This window comes from Apium graveolens, chromosome 11, assembly GCF_009905375.1.
Source record: "Apium graveolens cultivar Ventura chromosome 11, ASM990537v1, whole genome shotgun sequence".
Lineage (NCBI taxonomy): Eukaryota > Viridiplantae > Streptophyta > Magnoliopsida > Apiales > Apiaceae > Apium > Apium graveolens.
This window is the reverse complement of record NC_133657.1, coordinates 135,692,679-135,706,684: the sequence shown is the minus strand read 5'-3', so window position 1 is coordinate 135,706,684 and position 14,006 is coordinate 135,692,679. Positions and strand designations below refer to the sequence as shown.

The following is a 14,006-nucleotide window of genomic DNA, read 5'->3' as shown; positions in this document are numbered from 1 at the left end:
ATTTTAAGTACTTCCACATTCCCAAAGTTGTTGAGTTTCATACTAGTGCCTCCCAATTTCTAAATATTCTTGAATGCTAGATGCATTATAATAAAGTTAGATTGATTAAAATTGGGAGATATGCTATTTTATTTGCCTTTTCACCTCATTGATAAGATATGGTGCACAACAAGTCTAGACAAAGACAATAACTAAAGGTGCTTCTTGGGAGACAACCCAAGCGTGTTGTACGTTTAGTTTATATAAATGGTTGTTTTTAGTAAAGTTCATGGTTTTAATATCTTAGATTCATGTATCTTTTATCTTGATAATGTTTTACTTCCATAAGGTATCTAAATTGTTTGTTAAGTGTTTCAGTTGCTAGGTAATGTTGGACAAATTATAGTGGAGGATTTGAGACGCATGGTAGCAAAATTTGCAAGGAATTTGGTGTGTTGAAAAAGGAATCAAGTGCAGAAAAAAATCATGGCCATGAGTTTCAATTCATGCCAATGAATCATTGGAAAAAAGCTATTTTAAAAAAAAAATCAGAAATCATGGCGATAGATTAATTTTCATGCCCATGAATTCCTGCTGTATCTCAAATTGGTTCCCTTCTGTGTGCATGATGCGTTAACACCTTTAGTACATCTTCCACGTCAAATATTATAACACATAGGGGAGTATTTCTTTCTTTCTTTGTAGATCATTTTTAGTGCTTTGATATTTTAGATTGTAGAAGTCGTAGTGTCATTTAAGTTTCTTTTAGAGTTATTGAGGACAATGTCTTTACTTAAGTGTGGGGATGAGGTATTCTCGATAGTAAAAATAAAAAGAAATTAAAAAATTTTAAAGTGAAAATATAATTTTAGCCTTATAAAATAATAAAAATGATATGATAAAATATTGTTGGTTGTTTATCAAGTAGTTGATGCATTGCTTGTTAAAAGTTGAGCCAAATGTATCTATGCATGCTAAGTGATCTTGTGTTGTTGATTCTTTTGTTTGAGAGGTGTAACCTGATGTTCTTGTGTGCATACACTCATTAGCAAGTTGAAGCTAATAGGCTCATTGAATACTTAAGTAATTCGAAGGACATAAATATGTGTAAATTATGTTAGTTTTCAACAAGTAGGTGCACTAAAAAGAAATTTTCCTTTTTGACTAGGGATTGTTTACCTTTGACACCAAGTGAGTTTTTGAGCCTATATGTATACATTTTGCATCTTATTTGTTGCTTGTATTTCCACATTAAATTTGCATCGCTAGCATTTATCTTAGACCTTTCTTAATACACATGTATTTGAATGATTGATAGCATGATTAAGGCACATAGGATTTGCCATACATTATCCTGCCATAACATACCGTATACATATGATCCATTAGTATCCCTTTGAGCTTAATCTTTTTATTCGGCAACACACCACATTACGTGTCTGGACCTATTTCTTCTTTTGGCTTAATATAATTTTTATCCTCATTTATCAAAGGCTAGTGAAGTGGGGAGGGAGTAATAAGTTTATGATGGATTGGTTACTTGTGATCATATATTTAATTGTGGGAGTGTTGAGGTTGTTTATGTTTGCATAGTATATGTTCTTGAGACATTTAAAGGATCAATGTGATTGCATATAAGTTAGTGTTTTGCTTATAGCTCTAGAAAAAAATAAAAAAATAAGATAAAAGAATACAAGGCAAAAAAATCAGAAAAAAAAATTCATGGCCATGAATTTATATTCATGACCATGAAAAGAAAAAAATATAAATGTTTAAAAAAAATTGTGTGAGAGTTTTTGTTTTATTTCATGTTATTTGTGTTTTGATATATTGTCTCAAGCCAAGTAAATTGCATGTACATATTAGCCTAAGTGTGGGGATGACATTTGGGGAGATTGTGTGATTGATTTTGGAGAATCACTAGCTTTTGATACTTCACCCTATTAAGCTTTTCTTGACATACCTTGTCCCTAGCCCCATTACAACCCCAATAAAAGTCCTTTTGATTATCATTATTCATGCATTTTGTGTTTTAGATGGATTGATGCTAAGTGTCAAGTGTGCTTATGTAAATGATGGTTTGAGTGATACACTACACTTATTCTTGAGCATAATTCCTTTATGAGTGAAGGTGAGGTATTGTTTGATATAGATTTGAAAAATCCCAAGTCTTCCTGATAGTGTGATATTGTATACTTAGCATGATTAACAAATTTGTCTTGTACTTGACATGAACTTTTAAGTACTTAGTCATATTCCCTGGGTATATTATGTGGATGCTTGCACTTTTCACCCCAAGACACTGGATTATCGACAGATAACATTGAAGTCTCGACGGATAACCAATTCAAATAGCAGTTGAAAGTGACTTCACAGTCACATGGGTTGATTGTATATAAAAGGAATGTGGCAGCCTATTTGTAGGTTTGAGAGAACAAAGGAGCATTTCCATTTTCATGCTTACTTGAAGAAATACATAGATGCTGGATAGAGAGATAAATCAACATGTGAATAGACTTAGATATTTATTTTATCTGTTTGTCTTTTTCATGTGTAACTTGGTAATATATAAACCAAAAGTAGCAAGTAGAATTATAATCGATTGAACTAAGAAATAAAAAAAGCTATATCTGTTAGGAATTTCTCAGTTCTTCTTTTGTAAACACTTGTAAGCAGTTGTGTGCATTCTTGCATTACAGAGTTCTCATTCATATATATATATATATATATATATAGCTGGTGGAAAGATCAATCCACCAGAAAGTTTTTAAACCACTGTGTTTACTTACTTTGTGTCTCGAATACTTAAATCTTTTATTCCTCATATTTGCTTTTTCAAACAGAGATATATTTGCAAAGAGATTTTATTATTTCAAAAAGGAACCAGAATTACATTCAACCCCCTTCTGTAATTCTATTGTTAGATTGTTAGGAAATAACAATTGGTATCAGAGCAAGCTCTTGACACACTAAGAGTTTAAAGATCAAAAGCAACTAACAATACGAGTAGAAAGGATGTTGGAGTGAAGATCCTTTTTTTGGACAAAGATAACTATCACCATTGGAAGGTGAGAATGCCCCTGCATCTTCTCTCTCAAGATGAAAGGTATGTTGATTGATTTGAGAAAGGTCCTCATGTTCCTCGTAGAGCTGCAGCAGACGCTGAAGGAGCTGTTGGCATTGAGTAAACCATTCCAAATCCACAATCAGAATGGACATATAAAGACATTGAGCAAGTGCACAGAGATAAAAAGGCTATGAACATTGCAACATCCCCAAATCCGGGGTCAGGATTGGATGTCACCAAATAATTTTAAACAATATAAACCTGTATTTTAAAACAAATATACAGATAACCCCTCAATTCCAGATCATTTACAGGTTATGGTATGAAATAAGAATTTAACCTTCTAAATTTTTTAACAACTAAATACAATTTTATTACCTCTTACTAACTCCCTTGTCTTATTCATTCTAATATCTCCATCCTCTTGCAGCTGGGTTCTATCCAATTTTGCTATCTATTAAGAGCTGTTCACTTTTATCCTCATTTGCTACTAAAAGAAATAAGAATTAACAAAGTAAGAGTGAGCCAAAATTCCCAACAAGTAATATAACTGGTTTCCAGGTATCATTATCAAAAGAAATTTTTCCGGACATAATCTTTAAATAATTTTATAAACATCTTTATTTATTTAAAGTAGGTGAGTGAATAAAATAATGGCCTTTATTGGCCCTCAATCATAAATTAAAAACAATGAGCAGTTTACTGATTCACTTCTTGAATCATGTCTTTGGCCGGTTTTGTAATCAGAAAACATTTCCAGAAGGATTGTCGTTAATGGTGATAAGTGAATTTTATATCTACTTGGAACGCTTCATTACAGGCTTAAGTTGGTGTTTTGGACTCAAGTTATTGGTATTTTTGATGTGTTTTGTGTCTTTGCATTACATTCATTAGTTGGATGAATAAATGAGATTTTCAAGGAAATATGCTAAAAGGAGGTCAGATTCTGAAGCCTAGGCCATATTCATGTTGAAGAGCATCTCGATAGCTTCGCGTGGACTATTGATTCGCTGAAATCGGATGAACGGAGCTCAAGTTACAGCAGAAACAAGAAATTACAGAAAAATACAGAAGCACGACGCGCCCGCGCGGAAGGCGGGGTGGCCGCGCCAGATTGACAGAAGGCGCGTGTGCCCGCGCGGAGGCTGGGGCGGCCGCGCCAGTTTTCTGAGGCAGAATCCTGATTTTACTCGAATTCGAAGAATTTGAAATCCCAGGTCGTCCAGAAGCCTATATAAACCAAAAATAAGACGTTTTAATAACAAGGAGCCAAGGGAGAGCAATACGAAGACCTAGAGAGCACAAGTCGGCTACGGAGAAGAAGACTTTTGTATTCTTTAATATAGTTGATACTTTGGATGTTTGTTTTCGATTTGTCTTTGAACCCCGGTACTCTTATATTGTTTATTATCATGATTTCATTGGAACCCATGGTGACGATGAGTTTGATTATGAACTAATCGTTGTCATGGTGTTCTAACGGATTTATTTATGGATTTTAATAGTTAATTGTTTTATAATCCTTGTATGTGGTGATTTATGATTTCCAAGTTTGGTTGTGCTTATTCGTCTTCGATGCGTAGCTAACATCTAAGATTGTTTGTTAATCTCTGTTGAAGCGAAAGTGAATATAGAGGTTTAGAACTTGCCATGCTAACATAGGTTTATTTATGAATTGACATGCATAATTCGTGGGTAATTTTAGCAAGCTTATTCACCCTATGTAATCACGATAGATAACTTGCTCTTCAACCATTATGTTTTCCATCTTTATAGACATATAGGGACAAAGCATAATTGGTATCTATTCAACTTCTATCTTAATTGTGGATGTTTGATAGTAGGGTATACGTAACGAAAGTTAGCTTATACTAGTTTCGTGTTATCTGATTAGTTGTCATCACCATCAAATGTTAGGGTTAAAGACATAAACTTTGAATGAAGTATTTAATGAAGTTAGAATCCCATGTCTATTCTCAAATAATGTAACGCCCCCAAATCCGGGGTTAGGAATCTGGGTCGTCACGTCATCCTTCACTCATGTGTAACCTGTATTGATTCAATAATCCAGCAGACCCCAATCTCACGCACACACACACACACACAAGTTATAGCCTTAGAAATGATGTACAAGATGTAATCTTCTTTTATTACACTCAAATATACTTTACAAGATCTTAAGCAATTATTCGTAACCTCTACATAAAGTTATAATAATTACTACTAATGTTTTATACCTATCTGGATACTCTGGTCCACCTGAGATAAAGCTGTAAGGGAGTCTCCCCGCGATTTCAAGTGACTAAGTCCCACGTCGGCATACTGGTAATCTGTTGTGTTGTGACATTTAAAAGAAAGCAAGAGTGAGCAATAATGCTCAGCCATAATAATCAACAGTATGAAAAGACTGTTAAAGAAATTATATTAATCCGTATAAGGATATGTATTTACTCAAATTAGTTTTCTTGGTGATACACACCTTCTTTCGAAAACAATTCTTTAGTGGATTTATTATCCTGCAAATACCTTAATGGTAATCCCAGCACATAGGCTTGGGTTACGGTATTGTATCAAACTTCCAATTGGAAGAATTTAGGACATTCACTGGAGCCCCCGAGATACGATGATCAGTCGTATAATGGTAACAGTAACCTTTTCTACATGTAGATGGACGACTTCCTAACATCCTGGTTGTCACCCAAGCCGCATTCGGGCTTTATATGCTTCCCCATTCCACCCGGGTATATTTTGCATACTTCGTATGTCCTTTAGTACACATGGTACCTTCTCATACGGAAAATAAATATGGCAGTCTCCCCAGTCCACGAAGTACTGGATCTCTACCCCTCCTTGTCCTTTTAAGAATCCTATCATATACTTGGAATCATCGAACTATATCGAAGTTCCCCAAGCATTTTGATTGTTGATAGGTACAACTTTACCTCATATATATATATGTACTTCCGAAAGTTTTCGGAGGAAGTACTAAGGATGTGAGTTGACCGTTGTCAACAAATAATTAAATAAGGGGGAGTTTCTTTTGAAACTATATTCAAAATATTTAAAATAAGTCGAGATAATATTCTTCGACGATCTGAAATTATTGGAATGATTTTCCGAAAATCAGAAAGTATTTTAAATCAGGTTTTATGATCTTAAATCATAATAAATCATTTAATAAATAATCAATAATTAAATATTAATCGTTAAATAATTAAACCTCAAATAATTATACTTTAAAAGAATATTTGAAATAATATTTCTCAACTAATTAATGTTTAAGTAATTTAAAGTAATCTTTAATAATATATCGGGTTTGAAATAATTAATCGTTGGAGAATACTTCTCCTATAATAAATGAACAATGAAATAATATCCATTATTCTAGTAATTAAATCTAGTTGAGGGATTACGATCTTTGGAAATCGTTTCAATAAAAGTTCGAGGTATTTAATGTTTCACAAGTGGACATCGAGTCCCTTGAAATAAAATAAGTGCAGACTTTTGATCGTCTAAAACATCACCGAGATGATTCCTTTTACTATAATATACATACCGACCGACTCTCGGTCTATAATATACATGTCACGCTACTCTCTAGCATTAGCATTTCTCAAATATAACAACTCCGGAATACTTCCGGGTTTTTATAAACTTATACCGACCAATCCTCGGTCTAAATATATCGTTTCAAATCTGGTAATTTTATTATACCAAAATCATCATATCTTATGATTCAATATATAACAATTTATAAATATCCGTAAAACATTTATCATGCATATATTGCAGTATTTAAAAAAAATAACAACACAACAGTTCTAAAAAGGTAGGATTTGAAAACTTGTCTGGAGTCCAAGATAGGTTTCCCGACTTCCTCTCATTTTGGGTTTTCTAATCAGCAAACATCATAATCTTAATCAGTATTCCTACTCTCATCACCAACTTATATTTCTAATAAGTTCAATACTTCATAATTTTCAATATTAGACCGACTCGAAATAAGTATCAATCCCTGGTCGAAACGGACGGTCAAAGTGGTCTTCTAGATTTGACTTTACCGAATATTACTATTACGCGACTCGCACTCTATTATTTTCAATAAATCGTAAAATTAATATTTTAATACGAAACCACCTCGAGGAGCTTCTTGAGTGCTTGTAATATTTATCCTAAAAGTTTCATTTTGATAAAATGAATTTAATTAGGTGAAAAGCATTTCAAAAGTTCGGTCAACTACAATATTTTACTATTCAAACTGCTTTCACTAAAACATTGATATCTCTCAAACCGTTAACTCAATTGATGCACCGTTTTCGCGTGCGCAATCTAGAAAAAATTTAGAACACATCAATTAAAAATAGTTTTCTGGTAACAAGGGTGAAAATCCCGAAGTGGCAGTTTCCTAACAGGGGTTGTTTTTGACGTTCGTACTCCGCGCGACCTCGGCTCCGATATTTTTATAAAATTTAAACATCAACATTTTTACTTGAAATTTTTACGGCAGTTAATAAACTCTATTTTCAAATCTCTATAAAAATTCATGATTTTAAAATATTTTTAAGTCGATCATTTATATTTACAAAGTTCATAATTTGTAGCAGTTTTGTCGAGTAAATCACTTTTACTAAAACGATCATAACTTTTGATCCGTAAATTGAAATCAAGCGATTCAAGCGCCTAAACGATACTCATAAAATTTTCTATCATAATCAAGTCTCACTTTTCAAGAAACTATAGTTTATACATTCGGGAACTTATGCAGTCACTTAAGTTGTGATTTATTCATTTTAACGAGGTTACGATTACAATCCGAGTTTCGTTTATGTTCTAAATCATCAACCAACTATCAACAATCATCAAATTATCATCTCAACACTAACTCCTCTCAATAACATCATGTTCTTGAGGTAACAATCATCAACCTTAGAACTAATTAACTAAACATCAAGATAATATCAAATTAATCATCAAAACCATACTTATATCCAAGATCCTTACTTTTCTTGAAACTTAAACTAAAACTAAGTTTGGATGAATGTTTATACCTTCCTTGAAGTTTTTTAATACTTAATAAAGTCCTAAGATCCTTGATGAAGCCTTGGTCTAGCTTTAGGAGCCTTAAACTTTCATAAAAAATCAAGAAAACAAGTTAGTGATTTTCGGAGTTACTATTCACCCTCAACTTCAAACATTTTTATAAGATTGAAAACTTCATGGATGGGCATGAAATTTGGTGCGTGACGTACTCCTGATATGGAAGAGCTTTGGTAAAAATTTGGTGATTTGTGAATGAGTAGAACATGAGATATGAATTTTTCTTTCCATGGTGTTCTTGAAATCAACATTATATTTTGAAGAGAGAAAGAGAGAGTTTTGTGCTTTCTTGAATGCTTCTCTTGGAAGATTTTGAAGATATGATTTAGTATATAACCTAGTACTAGTATATCTTTGCATATCTTAGCTAGCTTATAGGTTTACAAGCTAATCTATCTAGTTTAGATTCTAGGTTTACTATTCTAGCCTTTAGGTCATCATGCTATCTAGTTTAGGTTACTATTTAATAATTTAACCATGGTTAGTTTCTTACCATGGTTAGTTAGTTTAGTTATCTTGGTTCAATACGTTTATTTATTCGTTTACGCATTTGCTTGGTCGCTTATTCGTTTTTGTAATAATTTCTCGTAAATGGTTCACGGTGTAAATCCTTTCGTATACATTCTTTATGTTTTAAAATATCGTTCTTGGATATAAATCCTTAGGATTTTAAATTTGTAATTATATTGTGATTCCCGTAATTCTTGATAGTTCATGGATACATTTGTTTTTCAAATTTCGTTTTCTTCGAAAACTAATAGCATTTACATACACTCATTTGATACGTTTAATCACAATATCAACTCGGAGTCTTAAATTAAAAACTTATATATGGTGTGGTCGCAAAAGTTTTTATTAAACAGCAAGGTTACTATTCATAAAGGTCTTTTACCGATGTCAAAAATTTGGGTTCTTACATATAAGTAATTCAATCTTTATTCTCCTATTTAATGCTATTTAGTATAATCTTTTAGTTAAATCAAAACTCAATTTGTTATTTGTCTTAGCATTGAACGATAACCATACATTTTTGCATAGGTGCATAATCTAAAATTAACCTAAACCAGTCCCTATGGGAACGAACTTGACTTATATCTTATACTACTTGTGATCGCGTACGCTTGCGTGTATTTTCGCGTTAGAATTACAGTGAACAAGTTTTTGGCCGACACCGTGTTAAATTTAGTTTATGTGCTTGACATCAGTGGTCGTTAAAGTTCATTGACTCGAATATTTTACTTATTTACTTTGTGGTGTTTCTACTCTAGAGAGTGTGTATGCAAACATGTTCTAAATCTCGTAAGGAAACACCGGAAGAAGTTGAATTAGTTGATGAAGTTTTTGAAGAAGTTGAGAAAGTTGAAGAAGAAGCGTTCATTACAGTGGGAGAACCAGCAGCAAATCTGAAAGCTTTATGGATTATTCTCAACCGAAGGTCAATGACATTCAGTCTAGCATTGTCAGACCGACCATCGCAGCTAAGATTTTTGAAATCAAGTCTAGCACGATTCAAATGGTGCAGAGTTCAGTCCAGTTTGGGGGGGTTCTCCAACGGAAGATCCCAACATGCAAATTAGAAATTTCATCGAGATCTGCGACACTTTCAAGTTCAACAATGTTTCTGAAGATGCTGTGAAGCTAAGGCTTTTCCCATTCTCTCTGAGGGATAAAACTAACTGTTGGTTACATTCTCTACCACCAGTAACTATCACTACTTGGGAGGATCTTGCTAAGAAGTTTCTTACTAAATTCTTCCCTATGGCGAAGACAGCTACAATCAGGAATGCTCTTACTCAATTTGTGCAGCAATCGGGAGAATCTTTGTGTGAAGCTTGGGAGCACTACAAAGAGATGCTAATGAAGTTTCCTCATCATAGAATGCATGACTGGATGATTATCAATTGCTTTTATAATGGTTTGGGAGCACAGTCCAGACCCATGCTAGATGCAGCATCAGGTGGAGCCTTATGGGCTAAGAGCTATGATGAAGCTTATGAGCTAATTGAATTGATGGTTGCGAATAAATATCAGAACCTAACTCAGAGACTACCTCAAGGCAAGGTAGCAGGAATTCTGGAGGTGGATACAGCTACGGCTATAGCTGCTCAGCTAAAGCCGTTAACGATGAAAGTGGATTTTTTGGCTAATTATGGAGTTAATCAGATCATTAGTGTCTGTGAACTTTGTGCAGGTACGTACGAGACGGAGCAGTATGCTATATCTAGTGAATCAACTCAGTATGTGAGCAACTTTCAGAGGTCGCAGCAACCAGTTCCAGCCACTTATCATCCTAACAACCGCAACCATCCTAACTTCAGCTGGAGCTATAATCAGAATGCGGTACAACAACCTTATCAGCAGTTTGGAGCAAAGCAATTCAACCCTCCTGGTTTTCAACAACAGTACGCACTAAGATAACAACTCCAACAGCAACCACATGGAAGTGCCAGTCAATCTACTAATGAAAAATCTGAATTGGAGGAGTTGAGGCTTATATGCAAAAGCCAAGCGGTTTCTATTAAGACTCTGGAGAATCAAATATGGCAAATTGCCAATGCTTTGTTGAACCGTCAACCAGGAACTCTTCCTAGTGACACAGAAGCTAATCCAGGAAAGAGGGAAGTCAAGGAGCAATTGAAGGCAATTAAATTGAGGTCGGGAAAGGTTACGAGCCCCCAAATTCAGGAAGATGAAGATTCTGAAGATTTTGTTCAGTATGCAGGTACGTCTACACCTATGCCTCCATAAAATGAGATTGTAGCTGAAAAAGTGGTGCAGAAGGATGCAAGGTGGAACCAAAGAAGAAAGATGTTGAAAGCGATCCTTCTGAGGGTAATACAGGGGATAAACAAGTCTACCCACCTTCGCCATATCCTAAAAGACTTCAAAAGCAGAAGTTTGATAAGTAGTTTGCCAAGTTCTTGGAGGTTTTCAAGAAGTTGCACATTAACATACATTTTGCTGAAGCTCTAGAACAGATGCCGAGCTATGCTAAGTTCATGAAGGGTATTCTATCTCGGAAGCTAAAACTTGAGGAGTTGGAAGCCGTTGCTTTAACGAAAGAGTGCAGTGTTGTGCTGCAACAAAAACTACCTCCTAAACTTAAATATCCAGGAAGCTTCACGATACCTTGCACCATTGGAAATCTGTCATTCGACAAGTGTTTGTGTGACTTGAGAGCTAGCATCAATTTGATGCCCTTGTCCATTTTCAAGAAACTTGGTCTACCTGATCCAAAACGTGTGAACATGTCTTTGCAACTAATCGATCATTCCATCACTTATCTGCGGGGTGTAGTGGAGGATTTATTGGTTGAGGTGGATAAACTCATCTTCCCTGCTGATTTTGTCATTCTAGACTTTGAGGAAGATAAGAAGATTTTCATTATCTTGGGAAGACCATTCTTAGCTACGGGCTGAACTCTTATCGATGTGCAAAAAGGTGAACTTACCATGAGAGTTCAGGGTCCGGGTGTCATGTTCAATGTCTTTGATGCAATGAAATTCCCTACTGATGAAGATGAGTGCTTTAGAGTAGATTTGGTCGATTCCGTAGTGACTTCGGAGCTTGATCAATTGCTAAGGACTGACGCCTTAGAGGAAGCCTTAACAGGGGAATTTAAAAGTGAAGATGAAGAAGGGGAAGAGCAAATGCAGTATTTGAATGCATTCCCATGGAAGAGAAGGTTGAAATTGCCTTTTGAGTCTCTTGGATTGGAAGAGCTGAAAAATTCTCCAAAACGTCTCAAGCCATCTATTGAACAAGCTCCTACACTTGAGCTCAAACCACTGCCTGATCACTTGAGGTATGCATTTTTAGGTGATGCATCTACTTTTCCTTTTATTATTGTATCTGACCTTTCAGGAAGTGATGAAGATAAGCTCTTGAAAATTCTAAGAGAGTTTAAATCAACAATTGGATGGACTATAGCAGATATCAAGGAAATCAGCCCTTCTTATTGCATGCATAAAATTCTGCCTAAGGAAGGAAGCAAGCCAACTGTTGAGCAACAAAGGAGGCTAAATCCAATCATGAAGGAGGTTGTGAAGAAGGAAATTCTTAAATGACTAGATGCATGAATTATTTATCCTATCTCTGACAGTTCGTGGGTGAGCCCGGTACATTGTGTGCCTAAGAAAGGGGGCATTACAGTTGTAGCTAATGAGAAGAATGAGCTCATCCCTATTCGGACAGTCACAGGATGGATAGTTTGCATGGATTATCAAAATTTGAACAAAACCACAAGGAAATATCACTTTCCGCTTCCATTCATTGATCAGATGCTTGACAGTTGGCTGGTCATGAGTACTATTGTCTTCTGGATGGGTATTCGGGATATAATCAGATTTGCATTGCTCCGGAAGATCAAGAGATGACCACGTTTACTTTTCCATTTGGCACTTTCGCTTTTCGTCGAGTATCTTTCGAACTTTGTGGTGCACCTGCTACTTTTCAAAGATGCATGATAGCCATTTTCTCAAACATGATTGGCACTAATGTAGAGGTGTTCATGGATGACTTTTCCGTGTTCGGTACTTCTTATGACGAATGTTTGCACAATCTTGGGTTGGTGCTGAAAAGATGTGTTGAGACCAATCTGATGCTCAATTGGGAAAAATGTCACTTCATGGTGCAACAGGGTATCATTCTTGGGCACAAGGTATCTAGCAAAGGCCTTGAGGTGGATAAGGTCAATGTGAGGTTCATTGAAAATCTTCCTCCGCCAATCTCAGTTAAAGGGGTCCGCAGTTTTCTTGGTCATGCGGGTTTCTATCGGCGATTCATGAAAGATTTCTCCAAAATCTCTAAGCCTTTGTGCAATTTGCTGGAAAAGGATGTTCCCTTCAAATTCGATAAAGAATGTATATGTTAGGAATATATGTGCATTAGTTTGATGATATGTTTAACAAAATACTTAAGTAGAAATTTAGTGTCAGTAGCCTCAACGGATAAGACCACTTTGGCTATCCGTTGATGGTGTAGCTTTACTTAGAAATAAGTCTAGTATTGTAGCATATTTCAGTCTCTGTATTTAAAATGTAATTCTTAGAAGTTGAGAGAAACTATAAGTCATGTTGACTACTAGATGATATGCAGATAGGAAGGCCAATTGTAAATATTTCATGCCTTGTAATTTTGTATAAATGAAGCGGTATCAACGGATGACTTAAAGACCTTCAACGGATGAGAAGCTAAGCTTCAACGGATGTCTCTAAAGCTTCAACGGATAACATCCTTCAACGGATGAGAGCATCAACGGATAAATGCATCAACGGATGAAAGCTTCAACGGATAACATCCTTCAACGGATGAAGTCATTAACGGATGAAAGCTTCAACGGATGTTCTGCTAATTAGCCGTTGATAAGTGGTAGTTGTACCTACAGACAGAGGCACATGGGTTGACAGAGAAAACTGAGATGTGGCAGCCGAATTTCAGGATCAACAGAAAAAGCAGCCGTTCTTCTTTAGTACAAAGATGCAATAGTCAACAAAGTACTGGAGTGAACAGGAAAAGAAGCAAGTGAAGAACTTATTTTACTATTGTAATTTTATATTGTTTTTCACTTGTACACTTGGTAATATATAAACCAAGAAGAAGCTAGTAATTAGAGAGAGATTTTCCAGAGCTGTTAAGAAATATCTTGAGAGAAAATTCATCTAGTTTGTACTAGGATGCAGCTGTGATCAACATTGTTGAACACAGATTTTCTAATATACCATCTCTGGTGGAACAACAAATCCACCAGAAAAGTTTTTAAAGTTTGTTGTGTTCTTTACATTTTGTGTTTGAATATATATCTGTCTGCATTAGCTCAAAGCAATTCATACACTTGTTCATCTAGAACACACTGCTTTAATAA

The 14,006-nt window shown here is 35.1% G+C and overlaps 1 non-coding gene across 1 annotated transcript; it reads right to left on the bottom strand.

Moving 5' to 3' along the window:
• Positions 1 to 9,916: 9,916 nt before the first annotated feature.
• LOC141699495 (small nucleolar RNA R71) lies at positions 9,917 to 10,023 on the bottom strand. Its single transcript, XR_012565955.1, has one exon. It is a non-coding gene; the product is annotated as a small nucleolar RNA R71 (small nucleolar RNA).
• Between the last annotated feature and the right edge of the window lie 3,983 nt (positions 10,024 to 14,006).